The 19452-nt window shown below is 41.8% G+C and overlaps 1 protein-coding gene across 6 annotated transcripts in view; it reads right to left on the reverse strand.

Moving 5' to 3' along the window:
* Positions 1 to 19452, reverse strand: part of ATXN1 (ataxin 1) — a 396430-nt gene that overhangs the window by 372363 nt on the left and 4615 nt on the right. For all 6 annotated transcript variants that reach the window (XM_036868327.1, XM_036868325.1, XM_036868326.1 and 3 more), the window contains one exon: positions 14865 to 14979. The gene's annotated coding sequence lies outside the window, so the exon portion shown is untranslated. The remainder of the gene's footprint in view (positions 1 to 14864; positions 14980 to 19452) is intronic.

Genomic DNA, 19452 nt, shown 5'->3' on the forward strand with positions numbered 1-19452 from the left:
TCTGTTCCAGAAAGTCCAAAATAAAGTTGACTCCTATTATACATATTCATATTCTTCCTTCTCTACTATGCAAATCAGTGAAGTATATGCATGGGTATGTGTGTTGGCAAGAGACTAGAATATTTTTTAAAAAACAGAATTAGAAAAAAAGCACATCTACGACTGAATTACTGATAGTTGCAAACGGTTTCATAACACCAATGTAGTATGATTACTATGGGCCACAGGCCATGGCTTAGAAATGGTTTTTATTTCATTTAGAAATGTTTCTATTTGCTATAACAACAGCCACTGTGCTGGGATGGGATTTGACCTGGGTCTTTGTCCATAAAACAATCCTATAAAATATGTAAACATGAATTCAATTTTCTTTAAGTCAAGAAAAACAAAACTATGGTTGTCAGAACAAGACGGCTTTCTGTGGGATACTCTAGTTAAATGAAAGCTATTCAACCTGAATCAACTGCTGTATCCATTCTCCAATACACAGCAGATTTATATTTCACAAGGTTTTTGACACAGAACAAAATGTTACTGAAATACCTCTTCCATTCCTTTTGTCCTACATAACATTCCAGGGGCTGAACTCCCAACATGGGGCATATATTTGTCAGCTTCTGTTTGCACTGGTTCTATTCTAGTTTGTCTTTGTTGCAAATTTTCCGTGTTGACCCTTTCCTGGCAAAACATTAATATAGACTTTTGGTTGTGTTGCAACTTGCAATAAAAAAAAAAAAAAAAAAAACTTACATTTTTATTTTGCACCACCTTTAAGCACCTGTAACTATTAAAAATAGGCCCTGCTGTTTACACCAATGATAGAACCTTTTTTATATACATCTGCTTATATATAAACACTAGAAATCCAGGGAGAAAATTACTGCGATCCAACAATCCACACATTCCTACGCAAAACCAATCACTTGAGGATTTAAAAGCTAGATCTGTGGCGAGAGACAGGCTAGAACTAGCAGGAACAAGTCTGTACAAGATGAATTTATCCTCCACTGCCTCTCTGCTCCAGGTCATCCCAGGACTAGGCTTGTGGGCAAATGCCAAGATGGAAAGAATGGGTTGGTGCCTGTTTTCTAGCATATCTGTGTAAAAGACTCAACAAGAGCTTCAGAGCGAGCTGCTGCTCTGAAAGGGACAAAAGGTGTGTAGCTGCAACATGGTCCTGGCCATTGAATGCCTAAGCCTATAAGGCAGCTCAAACTCGGTCAGAAACGGATTTCAGACAATGGGGAGCTAAAACACTGGATCTCAGGGATGATGTCCAAGAAGTGGTCTCTGAAGCTGGGTGTCATCCTTTAGGGTGGCCCAGAATTAAATGGTGACGCATTATGCCTCCTGGCGAGTTCATATATACTTTGAACGGCACAGACACCAAGTCCCGTGGACTTCCACCGAAGATCTTGGGGCAAGGAGAGATGTCCACCAGCACTCTCTGTGACCTGTTAGAGAGAAACATTCTTAGCTACTCCGTCACCAAGCAAAACTCCCCAGCCAGGCTATAGCGCCTTGACTCCTAGGAAAAAGCTGTAAAGAGATTGCGGGGAGGAGGCCTACAAGAGAGATGGCCTTTGTCTGGTTTGCAGAATCACTGAGGAGGATTCCACATATAAAATCTAGCTTCTGTGAGTCTCAAAGAGAATCAGATTCCAAGTATTTCTGAAACCAACAGCACGGCTGTCAGCACCAATTACTTCTGCAGACAGAAAAGGCTTCATAACACTTACTATACATGCTTCTGGCATCAAGAGATGGATAGTGATTTTTACTAAAAGATTAACTGCTAGATGTCCTAGGACAGCAGATACCCATCATGAAAGCAACTCAGTGTCTCGCACTGGCTCTCTCCAGACCAGGAGGCATACATCTGATTCACGGGGGGCTGCGTGAGCTTCCTCTACCCTCTTCTGTAGCATCCAGCAGAAAGACAGGAGGGACCTACCAATATGCAAGTGACCTGACTGTAATGCCTTCCCACCCACATAGGAAAGAACTTCCCAGAGAAGATGGCATCAGTTTTCAAGATTCCATGGATGAGATCAATACAATTTCCTGATGTTTTTAACTTTGCTGACACTGATGCATTAAAGGAAATATATATAGCTCGAGAAGCTTAACTTTAAAGGTGTAGTGGCTGCAGAAGAAAAAACACTCTCTACCTATCCGTCAAGTTCAAGCTTAGGCACTACAAAAACTAACGTCAAAATTTATAAGAGGTAAGAGGGGATGGTGTACATTCAAGGGGCTGTACTCTTGTCTTTCTCCATCTTTCCAGCTCCATCTCAAAACTGCTCTATTAGGCCCCTTCGATGAAGCAAAGTTCTGTCTTTTCAGTCTACAGATTCAGAGACACAACTGCATAAGGCCTGGGGGATCTTGGCTTCACAAGGTGATGGAGAAAGCACTGAACTTCATGCAAGTCGGAAGGCCCGGGTGACAGCACAAGCCATGTGTGTTTTAGCCCTGAAACCTAGCAAATCTGTCAACCTCTTAGGTTTTGTTTCCTCCTCTAGAAAAGGAAGAGGATATTCTCTGCTCTAGGGATCATTAGGACTGCCCAGGGCAACCAGTCATACAAGGCACTCTGACTCCTGTGATATGCTATTATCAGCTGAGATGGACCCATGACACACTAGCCACTGCACATGGTCCAGATGACTGTGGTCCTTAGGGCTATGTTTACTAAATCAGAGGCCCAGACTGCAAAACACCACCAAGAGAAAAGGGTAGTTGTGACTAGTCCTATAAGAGCAACAGGAAAACACAGGACTTTAATCCCAGTGAAGTCTTTGAAGACCCTGCACATTTAAAATGGAAAAGTTTAAAAAAATTTTTTTAAGGAAATTGTTTCCTGAGACTTCAGGGTAAAGAGTAAAAAGTGCAGCATTTAGAGAAAGAAACTCAGATTAGTCAGGTCACTGAATGTTCTCTGCACAGCAGAATAGCAAACAGCTAGTGTTTGTTCATTTTCATAGATTAATAACCCTCTCTCCAGGGCTTAAAGATGATATGAACTGTGACTTCCAGAGTTTTGTTTGGAGAAGGCTCAATACTCCTGGGTAAGACCCATGTTTCAAAGACACATGCAAAAATATTTTTTTTCATTTCACATTGCTTCTTACTCACATTGGCCTATTCTAATCTCTAGGATGACCAAAATGGATCTAAATCTTGCTGGGAGGGGAAAAAAAAAAAGAAAGAAAGTAGTCTTCCCCCTTTTTTTGCATCTGTTTACACAGACTGTTAAAACAGTCCTGTTCATTTGGATGACTCTGAGATGGAAAAAAATATATAACCTGTTCCTTCTGAAGAGTAGAGAGCGGTACAAAGGGTTACAGAGGCTTCAACAGAACAGGAAAAGCCAAAGTAAAACACCAAAATTTGGGCTTAGATGCTATCACTGTATTTCTTTCAAATGCAACAGAAAACAAGGTTTTATGGAAGAAGATTTCTAAATAAAAACTAGATAATCTTTTCTCCTGTCAACAAATAATAGACAACTTGTCTTATGGGCCTACAACCACTTACAAAAGGAACAAAACTGGTAATCTTATGAAAAGTGTCAGATCAGGCACCAGAGTCAGCAGCCAAAGGGAAACATTCTTTTCCCAGCTCCTTATAAAAACCTTGTCTCCCCAAAAAAGCTACAACTTGGGGTCATACTTCTCAATGGTCTGGATTACAGCATGGAGCCTTGAAAAGGGGAAGAACAATCAAAACAAAATTCATCCAGAGTCCTTTCTGCCCCCATTTGGAACTTGCCAGAACAGAGCAAGGTAGAAAGGGCTTTGGGGCGCTGCAGTGGACTATGGGCCCAGGCCTCGGTTCTAATGTCAGACCCTTTTCCATACCTGTCAGAACCTCCATCAGAAGCATGCAGACCCTCACATCAGTGATCACCAATGGACACCCTCCCCCTGGAAAAGGTATTTTCACCCACCACCAACAGGGCAACTTCTAGACGAACTCATGTGCAAGAGACAGGAGGTTGTCCCCGCCAACTCAAAGGGGCAGGGACACCACGGTCAGACCCCACCAGCCCCATTCCTCCTGGGTGGGGTCACGCAGAGGAGGGTTTCAGGGCTCCCTGGTCCATTGCGTGCTTTACCTCCACTTGACCAACCTTGCTTAAGACTCCAGAACTACTCTCTTCCAGATAAAATGATCTCCTTGGGAAAATTATCCCACCAAGAACTTTCACCTGAATCGGAGAGCAGGGTCACAAGAGCACGTAAGGGAGACTGATCAAAGCAGGGGACAGGTGTTTAGGAGGTGAACCTCAAATCCACTCATTCATCCCACAGGTTAGCGGTGTTTCTAAGAATCCTCTCACATCATCGAAATACAACAGGAATTTTTTCATTGCAAAGAAAGACAGTTTTAGACATTTTTTTCCTGTGTTGAAGCTCAGTGATGATAGTGTTTGGTGTGGTTATAAGTGTAGTACTATAAAATTTAAATAACACTGAGCAAATCCAGCAATCTATTCCATACAGCTTTTGTTCCAGAAAATTCATCACTAGGCGTTTCTTTCTCCTGAGCAGAGCCCTCTTATAAATTTTGGCCACACCTTTATCACCCATTCTTTGATGCACAAAGGTATTCAACAGATGCCACAGCTTTTTCCACCACTGTGGTCCACTAGGCCCCAGGGCTGGCTCCAGACCACAATCCTGTAAGTCATCGTCTATATAAAGCGATGGAATTGCATCCAATCTGCATCATACAAACCCACATTGTAGGGGAAATGCTTACATTTATTGCAGCCCTACTGGATGCCAAATGCCAAGAATGGTTGGGGGTGGGGGTGGGGGAAACAGTCCTTGCTGTCCCTGCTGTCACTGAGCTGGGGAAAGAGGTGCAAAATGTTATAAACCCCCCCCCCACCGCCGAGAAGAACAGCAGGGGGCTCTGGGAATCCCCGACAGGCAGCACATGACTAGTTCCTCGGCTGCCTGAGCAAAGGACTCTAAACCAAGATTCTAAGGATGCGGCAAAGTTAGCCACACAGATAGAGGTGGGTAGTTGGATGTCAAGGAAGGGGAACAGCACGACCAAAAGCTGGAACATAATAAGAAAGGACAGGGCACTTCGAAGGAGGAAATGCTAAATGACTGAAGCAAAGAAGGGGCAACAGATGAGTGACAGTGCTGGGGAGATAAGCAAGGGACCCCAAAGCTGCTGGGCCAGGTTAAGGATTCAGAACTTCAATGAAAAACCAAGGAGGTGAAACAGAGATGCAGACAGACGTCTAAGAGTAAGAAATGTTCATTTTGGCCTCAGAGAGGAAAACGGGTTGGACCAGAACAAGTGCCCATTGAGAAAGGCCACTGAGGAGGGACAGCACACTCTAAACGACTGCAACCCAGCGGGGCCACTGGTCCCAGTTCAGGCCTGGAGACCAGACTCCCCCAGAGCTCCATACCCGGGAAACTGCTCCCGCCCTCCTGCCCGCAGAGCTCTCTCCAGGGAAGAGCTACAATAGCAAGGGAAGCCGGGCAGCAGTGGGCCCCTCAGTCTAACCTGCATGAAAATCAAACCCGCGAAAGCTCACTCCTCAGCAGGCGGCCTGTCGGACTAAGTGAGCGGAAGGTGTGAAGAGCCCAACCCAGGATCCTCGAAGAAGGGTTCAACCTCGCCAAGCCTGGAACTCCTGACTGATCTCTCCAGGCCCACGTGAGGGAGGCTGCCAGGCCTCCAGCACGGCCCCCACGGCAGGGCTCCCCGAGAGAAACAGGGGTCAGCAACACAGGGCGGAGAGCCCCACAGGTGGGCAGAGGAGACGAGACATCTAGGAGACTGGCCCAGGATGGATCAAGGTCAAGGAGTGCGGAGCAGGTGGGAAGGAAAGTAGAAAGGGGCCCTCGGCAGTAGAAAAGCACTAGGGTTTCAACAGGGAGCGGTTCCCTGGTGTTCAACAGGGGAGCGGTGAGCAGTTGAGAATGAGAAGTATTCCAGCCAAGCCGAGCCGCTGGCCGGCCGGGTGCAGAATGTGAGCTGCAGTCATCTCCCTTCTTCCTTCCAGGCTGGCCCTGGGTATGATCACAGAAGAAAAGAGACATCATCGAAAATCTTGGACTTTCATACAACAAAAAGTCAGAGAATCCAAATAAAAAACAATCGGACTGGGGAAACAGCTGCAGTACATATGACTTTAAGAAAGATCAATTTCTAGAGCACACAAAGAGCTCATAGGCACAGATGAGAAATTATCAAGACTCCCGCTTGCTAATTGTATAAAAGAAAATCAGTAAGTAAACACAGATGGAAATGTTCTGCGACTGAGAGGGATCAAAGGAATGCAAATTTTAAAACCAAGAAGCCTATTAAATTAGCCAAAAAAGAGTAAGTCCCACAATTAATCAGGTTGAAGCAAGACATAGTCATATATCATCAGTAACAATGTAAATGTTGTCTTTTAGAAAGCAGTTCAGAGCAAGGCCCCTCGATCTAGGAATAAGCCTTCTGATGTGATTGTACCCTAAGAAAATACTTAAGTGTACAAAGGTAATCACTGCAGTTTTATAATAGTAAACAATTAGAACCAACTCGAATGTCCACAAATAATACAAAACCTAAATTAAGAGAAAACAACTTGATGGTATATTATATAATCCTTGCAAAGGATAACTGTACAGTCTAGGTTGCAAATCAGAATGTTTATGCTAAATGGAAAAAGCAAAAGTGAAAATATATGTTAAATTATCAAGAACTAAAACACAACACCTAATAGTGACTTATGGACTGGGATGGTGGAATCAAAGGGAACTTTTGCTTTCATTGGTTTTCTCTTATTGTAGTAAAGAATAGACAAAAGATGTTTAAAATGTTAATATTTCTATCCATTGCACAGCAACTAACACCCTCTTCTGTGGAGCAGGTCGACCTTCAGTAGAACATCACACCCAGAACAGGGAAGGCGGTCCAGGCTCTCCCAAGTTTCAATGGTCCGTCTGGAATTCAAACCTGCCCACAAAGGGCTGTGAAGGGCTCCTCCTACCCTGAGTAGCCCCAAAGATACAACTCTTTCCTTAGTTCTTGTTTTTTTTTTTTCCAGCCCTTAAATTCTATACTTGCCTCTCCTTTCTTTTCTTTAAATTATGTACTGAGATCCTACCACAGGCAATATACAGTGAATGCTCATTTGATCCTTCCAGCAATCCTGTAAGATAGACCTTGTCACCATCCCCATTTTACAGATGAGAAAACTGAGGATCACAGATTTAAGAAATGTGGCCTGGGACACACAACTAAGGAGCCAGGGCCAGAATTCAAACCTTAACCTCCCTGTCTTCAAAGCCCTCACTTTTAACACCCCTATTGCCTCCTCCCTTCCTCTCTGCCTATGAAACAAACAAAACAACAAAACGAAACACGCTTAAACGTCACCTCTTCTATTTGCACTGGCTGCCGAAAAACACTACTCAATGAGTCAAGAGACATCAGTATGAACGGTTTACAGAACGGTTTACAAATGAACCAAAAGGACAAAGTAATGCTATGCACACCAACTGGGAAAGCTGATGCGGAAGAAAAAAGGAATTACCTCGAGCCTCAAATCTGCACCTGCAGGTAAAACCAAACGACATCCAAAGGATTTCTACTTGTAAATTAAAAGCAGAATGTGACCCTCGATGCTACTGCAAAGAGCAGAGCTTCTGCACTCTCCTTACAAAAAATTATTCCATAATTAGCAGAAAGATTCCTTCCAGTGATAACACAGCCACTCCAGAAATGGATGTTGTTTGGGGCATGGTAGCAAGAAGAGGAAAAAGGAGCTGAGGAAGCGGTAAGGTACGGAACTAATAGAGATGGGGTGATAAATGATTTTAGGCACCCCTGATGACTTACTTTATAAATAATGACACAATAATAGCTGAAAATGTAAATTCTAATTAAATACAAAACCGAACCAAGTCAAACAACAGCAAATGATGTTTGACAGAGCAAAGGTCTCTGGGGGAGGGTGGGGGGAACCGAGAGGAAGAATTACAATAAAATCTATTCAGGGAACTGTGCCGTGTTAGAGATAGAAGAGGCCTGAGTGATCACTTCTTTCACCCGCTTTCTTTCCTGTAAATGGAGAAACTGAGGCCCAGCAAGGTAGAGCGGGTGGTCCACCTCACCTTGCAGCAAGGCAGTTAAAAGAAACTCGGTCTCCCCAAAACCCACCCAACAGCTTTCTACCACACCCCACTCAACGCTGTGGTGTCCTGGAAAGCTACTCCATTTGAAATCTTATTTTGAAAAAAAGGATTAAACATTCTATGAATATTAAATTCCTTTTTAATAATTTTCGAATGCACAGGGGCACACTGAAAAAAAGAAGCCTGGTTTTGATTTCTTTTGGAAAATTGCACACCGCTCAGCATTTAACCTCGTATTGAGTGAAATATTAACAGGCCATATAATGGTTTCAGTGTTCCTTCAGTAAAGCTAAACAGAATTCGAAAAACATATCCCCCAGGCCTACAGTGGAGTTTCTGGAGCACACATTAAACTCAACGCTCCGCTCAACAAGCCCGTCACTGTTAAGTAACTCATCAGAAAATAAAGAGGGAATTACCAAAGGGGAATTGCCAAGCAATTAGTTCTCTGAAGCAGATGACATACAACTGCTGCAAGGGAGGAGCTTCCCCGTTAGTCATATGTCAGAGTCAGAGCCTCCTAATCTGTAAATAAAATGCATCACATATGATCACAGCTCGGATGAAGGCTGGGGCTGCCATCCACGTGTGCACAGAGGGTAAATCCCAAATCCTCCTGTTCTGTGTGTCTATAAAGCAAGATTTGCCTCTGAAGACATTTTTTTAAAAAAACATCCTTGGTAATTTTCTTTCTTTTATGGAAGTATAATTGACCTACAACACTCTGTTAGATCCAAGGGCACAACAGAGTGATTTGATGGTTCTACACGTTACAAAATGATCATCACTTACATTCTTCAACTGTAAGAAAGAAACTCTTAGTTCTCCCTGGGCAGCCTAAGAGAAAAGTGATCTTTCTTCTCTATCCTTTTGACATGAGTTGGTCAAGACTCATCACTGGTCCAGCGAAGGTGAGAAAATGAGCCTGGGAGGGGCAGGGACCAGAGGTGAAGGGACAGGAGGGGCAGAGGTGGGGGGGGGAAGGAGGGGAGGGGATACAAGCTCTGAGCTTCCCGATGGCCTCCCTGACTTAAGTGTGACCTCCTTTCACTCCATGTTTTGTTCTTTGAGTTGGATTGGGTGCCACCCACCATCTATCAAACTGCAGAGAGAAATAGTTCCTATCTGCCAAACCTTGCAAACTGAGCACTGACCCAGTAAAACGCTTTCAAGAGTCAAAAGTTCATCACCTCGCTTTCAAGAGTCAAAAGTTCATCACTGGACACCAAACATTTGGAGCCCAACTTAAGCCAATCCCCTGAAACACAGATAAGCATATGCCATGGTCATCATTTTCTTCAATTAATAATTATTGAAAGTACGTAGGAATCTCAGGGAGGAGGACAAAGAGTGAAAGAAAGGGAAACAACACAGCAAAGACAGCCTGTATGTGACCCTGAACAGACAGGCACGCCTGGAAAAGGAGGGCTCATCGTCCATGAACCTTCTCTGATCCTGACCTCTGAGAGCCGGCCGCACCTCTGCTGTGGGTCCTTAAATACTACTCCTGGGCACACCTTGCCTTACAGAAGGAGCTGAGGGCTTGAGAGACAATGCATGGCAGCAGTTAAGAATACAGATTGGGAAAAAAAAAAAAAAGAATACATACTGGGGGATTCCCTGATGCCACAGTGGTTAAGAATCCGCATGTCAATGCAGGGGACACGGGTTCGAGCCTTGGTCCGGGAAGATCCCACATGCTGCAGAGTAACTAAGCCTGCGAGCCACAACTACTGAAGCCGGTGCACCTACAGCCCGTGCTCCGCAACAAGAGAAGCCATCACAATGAGAAGCCCGCACACCGCAACGAAGAGTAGCCCCCGCTCGCCGCAACTAGAGAGAGTCCACGTGCAGCAATGAAGAGCCAACGCAGCCAAAAATAAATAAATAAAATTTTTTAAAAGGCGGGGGGCTTCCCTGGTGGCGCAGTGGTTAAGAATCCGCCTGCCAATGCCGGGAACACGGCTTTGAGCCCTGGTCCAGGAAGATTCCACGTGCCACGGAGCAACTAAGCCCGTGTGCCACAACTACTGAAGCCCACGTGCCACAACTACTGAGCCCACGTGCCACAACTACTGAAGCCTGCACGCCTAGAGCCCGTGCTCCACAACAAGAGAAGCCACCGCGATGAGAAGCCCGCACACCACAACGAAGAGTAGCCCCCGCTCGCCACAACTAGAGAAAACCCACGCACAGCAACGAAGACCCAATGCAGCCAAAAATAAAAAATAAATAAATTAAATAAATTTAAAAAAAAAAAAAAGAATACAGGCTGGGGTCCCAGCATGACTCTACCACTTAACAGCTGAGCAGTCTTGGGCAAGTGATTTAACCTCTCTGTGCTTCAGTTTCCTCACCTGTGAAATGCAGATAATAGCAGTGCCTACCCCAAAGGATTGCAGTGAGGATTAAAAGAGTTAATACACAGAAAGTGTGGACTATTGATCATCTGATCATCTCCATATTTCCTTTAGGGTCTTGTTGGCATAATGCCTCTCACATATTATATGCTCATTGAATCTTTGCAGACAGCATGGTCTGCCCCCTGGAGTTGTTGAGTTGTTTTCTCCATTCCTGTCACTCCTGTCCTAACCTTCTTGTCTTTTATGAAAGGTAAGTCACAGCCTCATTCTGGGCCATTTAGGGGACTACAGACAGCCCATCGAAATAACTCAGGTTAAAAAAAATCTTAAATAATCCTCAAATATTCCTTCATTATATTAAGACTGACTCCCCAATAATAGCAATATAACCAGATAATGTCCAGCTTTCTCCTTCACTTTGAGCTATGCAGTCTTTCTCCCCAGAGCCAAGGCTCACTAACTCTACATTTTCTATAAAGTATAAATGAAAAGCCAAATTGTCCAGAAAGCTGTGACTAGTAGCTGGAAATACATATATATATGTATATATATACACACACATATACACACAAACACACACACACTCAAATAACATTTAGGAGTCCACACTAAAGTTATGAAACACGCCCATATTAATGTGATTTATCAAAGTACAATAAATGAATTGCCACAAATGAACAATTGCTCCAGAGTCAAGTAGGTGGCACGATGTGATTTACGCATATCACATGAGATAAATAAATCCACGGTGGAAAAGATCAAAGGCAAAGCTGGAATCGTTGTCAGTGTGTCCAGGGCTTCACTGAAAATCTTCTTAATAAAACTGTTTAGAGGAAAATAGAGGGATCATTTGTTTAAATGAAAAGAGATACTGCATGCGCTGAATTTCAAAAGCAGCATTCATTTTCATACACACACGTTAGATCTGGCTAAAATTAGCTCAAGTTTCTATTTTTTTAAAGGTCTTAAAGAATAAAGGTTTCAATAAGATTTCATTGAGCTAAAAGCTCAGCCCTGAGTTTCCAAGGTGCCTGAGTGTCTAGGGAAGACGCCCCCCCCATTACCCACCCCGTGCATCATCCCAATTTCTCCATCCTCCCTCCCTTCACCCCAGGTCTTAAACAGGAAACATACAAAGGCTGTGCCACAGCAATGCTCCATTTCTGCTGCCTCCACTGTCTCTTACTTCCCTCTACATATTCCACTCTGGCTGACGTCATCACTGAAATATACTCATCCCGCCTGCCTGTCAAACTTCCTGCCAGGCACAAGAACCCAAAGCCCAATCTCGAAGATCACTTTCATGCCAACTGCTCCTCCAAATTTATCTCCAGACCAGATCTCTCAGTAATCTTATTCCCACACTCTACTGTCTGCCGGACTCCAGCAACTCAGATGTCCACCAGCACCTGGGCTTCTGCCACGATGGCCTCATCAATTACATACCATGCACTTGCTTGTTATGGCCCTGGCACTGAAACAGTCATCCTCACACTCTATCCATCTCTTCCCACAGAAATGCTAACCAGTCTTCAGAGTTCAACTCAAATTGTCCCTCCTCCTCCAGGTCTTTCCCCATCATCCTACTCAGCATCATTCTCCTGAATTCCTTCTGTGTTAGAACCTGCCCCAGTAAGTACAACCCACCCCATTCTGCTTTGCATTAGTTATTTCAGAGCATTTCTTCTTCCCCCTACTTGACCACGAAGAATATAACCTCCTCCTAGTAGCTCTTACTCACTCTGTGCAGTAGTAAAAAAAAAAAAAATACACAGTGAATAAATGAGTGAATCATTTCTTTACATAGACCGTGCCTGTAAATGAGGTAGGTCATAAACTGCTATAGCTGTATTGTATTAATAAAATAGCTAGAACCAGAAATAACTGTAATCTAGGTTTTATTTTTCTTAAAAAAGAAAAAACCTTAATGAGTATACCAGAGTACAACATGAATGATACTGTTTCCTTGCTTACATTTAGCCATCAATTGTGAGGACTGTAATGAGGCCATTATTTATGCAAAACATTTAGCTAATGCTTGTAAGCTTCCTTTAAATGCGATCCTAGGAAATGTCAGCTGCTTAAAACTCAAGGTGACTCTGCACTGCTTTGTCAGTAATATGAGTATTCCTATGACACTTAATATACTGTACTATGTACTATAAAAACCTGGATCTCTTCTCAATAAGCTACACATACTGACCAAGAGATAGGACTGTTTGCTGCCCGTTTTTTTCACAATAAATTCTTGAGACATTCCTGTTTTAACACATGATTCTCTTTAAACACCACAGGTTAAAAAAAATTGCATATGTGTTAACCACATATGCAATTAAGCCACTTCCCCCAAAACTTCAAGGTGAGGATTTTCTGCCTAAAACGGATAATACCCCTAAGAGAGAAATTAGCAATAAGACATCGCACCCCTTTCAACGGAGCTGACACTTGTAGGCCTTATGAGACTTAACTCTGCACAGAATTCTAGAGTTGTTCTATCTCCTTTGAAAGACGCTTTCCCCAACCCACAGCCCATAAAATGTAAAGTACTCAGTTCCATATTTCACAAGGATAGAATGTGTATGATAACTTCCTCTCTCCCCTGCCTTGCCCCCCAGTAGGACTTTACTGACCCCCCTTTCTGAGGCACAGTACTTCCGGCATTCAGGTATGTGTGTGTTTTTACTCAGACCACAAGTGACGTCACTTATGCCTGCAACTCAGCAGTTCATCCTACAGTATAAAAACAATACATAGGCAACCTGCATCAGGAATCAAGGTAGACTAACACAAAGTTCAGAAAAATAAATAAAAGGCCCGTTGGCTTTGCAGGGCTGCAAATATCTGCAATGTTGGTCCAAAGACCAAGGTACAGGGATATTTACTTATTCCGAGTCATGTATGGTTGAGAAGCAACCATAACCAAATAAGAACATTACAATCACCCTGTTAAGACAAGTCACAGGTTCACAGTGACAGCACAGGTTCATGGATCATAAACCATATACCAGGTACTATTCTGCTCAGTGTACAAATATTACGTCATTCCATCCTCACAGCAGCCCTAGAGAAACGTCTAATATTATCTCCATCTTACACAGAAGAAACTGAGGAATAGGAAGGTTACAGGGCTGCCCAAGTTCACAGTGGCAGCTCTAGATTTTAAATTCAGACAGGCTGGTTCCAGAGCCCTGCGCTCTTATCTCAAATACCATGGAATTTATATGGAAGTTAAAAACTGGATCTTAGAAGCCCAGGGTTGGCGGGGGGCGGTTCTTTATTTAAAGAAATCTACTGAATCAGTTTCAAAATGAACATTTTGATAAAGCAACTATTCACCTCTTAAACATCAGCTGAAAATCCAGAGTTTTGTATGTGAGGTTTGGTAAAAGTGGACTGTGCATCTCACCAAGGAAGGAAATCCAACATGACTCAGGAAGAGCTGCCCAGAGACCACCTGATCCAGCCTTTGCCAAAGCTGTGGAACATCAGTATGACTCCAAGAGACCATTAAGGTTCATTTTGATTCAGTAGATCTAGGGTGGAGCCCCTATTCTATTTTTTTTAACCTCTCCCGGTGATTCTGGTGCCCAGCCAGGCTCGGGAACCTCTGAACTAGTCTATTTCCACAGCTTGGAGCAGGACTACTCCCAAGGCAAACAGAGAGAAGGGATCTATTTCACAATCTCCTCCGGTTGCGAATACCAGTGTTCCCAAGCCCTTATTGCCCCAACTTCTAACTAACTTCCATGGTCTCCTGATTTCATGTAGGCACTCTCCTCTTGTCTTCCCTTTAACAGAGAACCATGAGTCATCAACCCTGCATCCACCCTGGGTCTGCATGACTCTCCAGATGAGAAAAATTTACTGTACATGAAGAAATCAGGAAGTTGTAAAATCCAAACAGACACAGAGAAATTCGAGATCCAACAAATATGGGTTGCTACCGAACAAACGACCCCGTCTCCCTACACAAGGGTCATACCACCACAATAACCTAAAACGTGACTTAAGATAACCATTTGGTAGCAAAACATTCTCACCAGCTTGAAGTACAGGTGACAATTAAAATGAGCAGGTTCCAGCCCAACACACACGATAATCGACCATCCACAAAGTCAGAGGTAGACTACTTCATAAACCAAATAAATCAAAAAGAGAAATACTCTAATCCAAGCTTTAAAGAAACCTCTCTTGGCGATTTCTCAATTTCCCACACAATACAGTTTGCAAAGAACAATTATCTTAAACAGTCTACAAAGTGCTAAAGTACGGCTAGTAGGCGATTTTCCCAGGTCAGACTTTATCCTCAGATGGAAACTAGAGAGCATCGCAAAACTCTCACCTGATGGGTGACGCGCTCTCCTGCAGTAGCTGTGGAGGACGAGCCTGCTGTCCGAAGATGACAGACAAATCTGCAGCTTGAATGGACCACCCTGGTGATCTGCTGCACGATCCTCCTGCAATGGTCCAGGGGGTGCAGAAGAGGAAATCCAAAATGAGAAACAGAACGAACGGCTTTAAAACATAATTCCACCTGAAAGTGCCCATGCACTGAAATCTAAACTTTAAGAACATCAAATTTTGCATTGTTTTATGAGAATTACACAGCTACCACCAGCCAGCTCAAAAGGCAGGTCTGGTTTTATTCAACAGGGCTCAGAGGGAGGCCAACACACAGAAAGGTCATCCCTTCAATCAAATTAAGAGCTTGGTCTCCCCATTTGAGACAGCTACTGTCATTCTTTTCCCTAATGATTCTAGCCAATTTCCTCATAAACACATGCTGGTAATCACAGGACTATCAGGTGAAAATGGGCATGGACTGAATAGTAATTGAGCCAGAGTCTAACTTTCACGAGGCATATCTTACTATCAACATGCAACTTTGAGGCACAATCATGAAACAGAGCAGTTATTAGCATACCAGTCTAATGGGATAGAAGAAAGAATCAAATGCAGAAAAAAAAAATTTTAAGTATGCATATACTCACTAGACTTTCTTTTCCACTAAACTTTAAATGATTTAATTACTGAATGTATGTCTACTTGATTTTTATTCTGCCACAATATCTTGAGCATGTTTAAGTAAAAATTACCCACTGTATGATGAATGAGTGAATGTGTGAATGGATGAATGAAAGAGAGAATGAATGAATCTTCCATATACCTTTCCATCAGGGAGACTGGTGCTTGTAGTAGGTTTTGTGAGGTAAAGACCTATGCATAGAAATGGAAGAAGTTGAGGGCTCGATCTGCTAACATAGTTTCCAGCACTATCTATTTAAATCATGTTTTTAAATACTGGTAGTTCCCAACTCTCCACATTAAATAAAATCAGTAGCACAGTTATTATAAACTAATCCCCAAACTAGTCATTGCTGGACTGATTTTTTTCAGCCTTTGATTCCTGGAGCTGATCTGCATATTTGTTTAGGCTGGTTTTAAATTTAGTTTGGGTTTCCTAAGCCCACGCCAGGTAACAGTAGGAAGGAGAAGGCCCAGGATTATATTGGGTGTCAGAAAAAAAACTATTCTGGAGCTATGAATATGATCTCCAATGTGAATAATCTGTAAACAGGTAAGTGAGCCAATTATCCTTGGGTACATGGCAACACATCTCATGATTATTTTCATCCATACACACTCACTATTTTTAAGAGCACAGCCCAGCTGGAAAGGAAAATAATTTCGATTGCTTTCCAACACTTTGCGAAGTAATGAATAATAGCCAAAGTATTCTTACTTCTAGCTAATCCATTCACCAAGTATTTATTTAAGCATCTATTGCATGCCTGGGACTGATATGCAGAAGAAGGAAGTTTTCTAGGCCTTGGTTTCCCCACATGTAATCAGTAAGTGTAGACAGAGAAAGAAGCAAGCTGTTCTAGACTATAACGTCTCTGAAGTCCTTGGAAGACACTGTCCTTCACTAAGAAGCTTGCTGAGTTACAAATATAAATAGTGGCCAAGTTAAATAGAAGCTCACAATATTCTATTTATTCTTACACAGTACTTGTTTTAAGGGCCCGGGAGGGGGTAGTAATCTTGATTTTATCTAGTAACATTTCAAATGAAGCATCAAAATACTTGATCATCATTTTCAAACAAGGTGCAGGTACCGGGGATTTGCAAAGTGCTTGCTTTATGAGCTAACAGTTGAGAGTGTTGGCTTGTGTATTGATGTATGTGCACACCATCCTATTTACCTATCACCTGGCAGATAAGCTTTTATAGAGTCCAAATTACAGTCTCCTTCTATTCTGCTGAAGTGCAGAGAACAGTCAAACATGATGCAAATGCTGTAAAATATTAATTTACTCTCACGTTGGTATGCCTACTTATTTCAAAAGCATTTGTGTTGCTACACCAGTTAGACTAACTCAAAGAGTTAACATAACTTGCTGTGTTCCACTGGAGGGAAGAAACACAAGGATAAAGCAAGGCAGAGTGGACTCTGTATTGCAAAAACATACAAACAACATACCAGAAAATAGCCTATAGACTGTTTTATGTATCTGCTAAAAATGGAACCCTTAATATTTAAAAAGCACAGCAGGGCAACATAACACAATACTATTAATAGTGGAAGACAGAAAGATGGCCCAAGTAATACTGATGTGACAGTCAGTAAAGAGGTGATAATATATAAATAATATGGATACAGGATATAATATAAATACTTCGGGGAGAGTAGGCCAAAGCTAAGGGTGCAATAAAAGAAAATTTGCCATACGCGGTGACAGAAAAAATACATTTTCTTTGAATGTTAGAAGCATAAATGTTTACAGGTTAGCAGCTATGACAATGATCACTAAAAACTTCTGCTAAATAACTCATTCAAAACGTGTCCATTAAAGAGCACCTAAATAGAAAAAAAGGAGTTCCTCTTAGCCTGAATCCAAACACCATCATCAGGGGAACCTCTCCCCCCCGAAAGCCTCAAACTGTGATTACACTACAATGAGTTTTCTGAAAAGTAATTTTCAGGTTTAGGATACAATTTTTGCTTACATTATTGCCATTACCATTGCATTTTCATTACTCCACAAATGGGATGCATTAAAAGCTATAAAAAAATCAATGAATCAGTTCTGCTCACATCAAATATGTCAAGGAGAATATAATGCTTGTTGCTTTTTTGTCTTTAATAGTTCTAAAATGTGTTTTAGTACATTTGAAATGGTAATAGGTAGTACACATATTTATAGTACATTGGCCTGAAAACTTCAGATTTATAAGGATTATAAAATATATTACTACACTGATAAAGACAAAGATACATAAATTATGAAACAGGAAAGAGATTTCTGAAAACTATTTCCACCAATAAAGATTAGTTACCTAAACCTTTTTATTACTCCTGCAATTTTAAGTATTTACATATTTTTAAAACCTTGATCCAATTACAACTCTTTCGGCCAACATCCGAAAATATTCTCCAACACTAGCATGGAGTATACTCATTATTATACCACCTCTTAAATTCTGAATGCGTATTTTATTAAACTGAATTGAATGAAACTAAAATTTGAACAGCATAATTGAGGACTACAAAATTCTTTAGAAAGGGGCAGTCCTGTGTGGAACGCCCTAGAACAGAAATTATTATCTCTATTGGGATGTCTATGATTTCTTATTTTCAGTGCTTTTCACAAAATAAGGAGAGCCTGCTTCTGATAAGCTTGGAAGTATGAGCAGAACTAAATCTGTTGTTTGAAGCAGTTAAGCTGCACATATCAAAAGATATAAAGCAATGGAAATCAAATCATGTCTCCCCTATAAAAATAATATTCTGCCTTGCTGTACTATGTCATCTTACACAAGTATTTAAGCTTTTCATAGTCTAAGCTATGTGTTACTTGCAGACAACTATAAATGAAAGAATTAACATTCACTCCTACCTTCACTAAATTTCAGGCTTTTAGTAAAAACATGTTTATTGACTAACTTCTTATAGGAAACAAAATGAGCCAGTGTTACCATGCGTTAGTCATCAAAAACTGTCATTCAAGGTAAGTGCAAACAGAAAATCCACTTGACATTTCAGAATGGAAAAAAAATAAAGGCACATTTATACAAAAGGAATGTGAATCAAACCCTGTAATAACAACAAAACCAGGAGTCACAGAAACATGCTTATTGATATTTTAATAATCTCTTAAGGCTGGCCTTTCCCAGGACTCCCAGACAACTGAGTTAGGTCTGTTGAAACGTAAGGCCAGTTACAGACATTTCATGTATAATTTGATGACTAAAGAGTTGTCCTTGAATTCTTCTTCAAGAGTATAGGGCAATTCAGAGGCCGGAAAGCCTAGATATAATATTTCTAATGAAGTATCACTTCTGTTTACCAAACCCTCTTCAAACGAAATCCAGAAGGGAAAATATTGACTTTCACAGTTCCCAATCAAGCACATTTTTCATACTTATTTTAGGATGAATTTATTTGTACACTGAAAAATACATGTTCACGTTTGGCTGCAAGTGAAGCGATTTTCTGTACATTGTAAAAGGTAATCCAGGACCTCCAAGGTGTTGTGTAAAACTTAAACTTCTGCGCTTTATTTTATATCCTTGCCTCCCCCATCTATTTACCTCCTAGAAATAATGGCCCGTTTTAAACACAGCAACGCTTGATCTGAGCAGGTCACAATCACGTTACCAAGTGCATAAACTCACAGAATGGCAGAAATTCATAAACCCCCTGTGAGGAGCACTGAGTAGCCCTCTCAATCTTAGCCCCAGAGGAAAAAAAAAGGATTTACCAATTTAGCTATGGGGCTGTAAAACTGTAAACTGACTGGCAGGGTCACAATGACATCAAGACGTCATTATTCTCAATTATTTTTTCTTTCAAATATCAGAGTTATTAAAATACTCTCCCTTATTTGGATTGCCTGAGCAACACAGAGCTTCAGCAACCAAAGCTA

The sequence above is a fragment of the Balaenoptera musculus genome, chromosome 11, assembly GCF_009873245.2.
Source record: "Balaenoptera musculus isolate JJ_BM4_2016_0621 chromosome 11, mBalMus1.pri.v3, whole genome shotgun sequence".
Classification (NCBI taxonomy): Eukaryota; Metazoa; Chordata; class Mammalia; order Artiodactyla; family Balaenopteridae; genus Balaenoptera; species Balaenoptera musculus.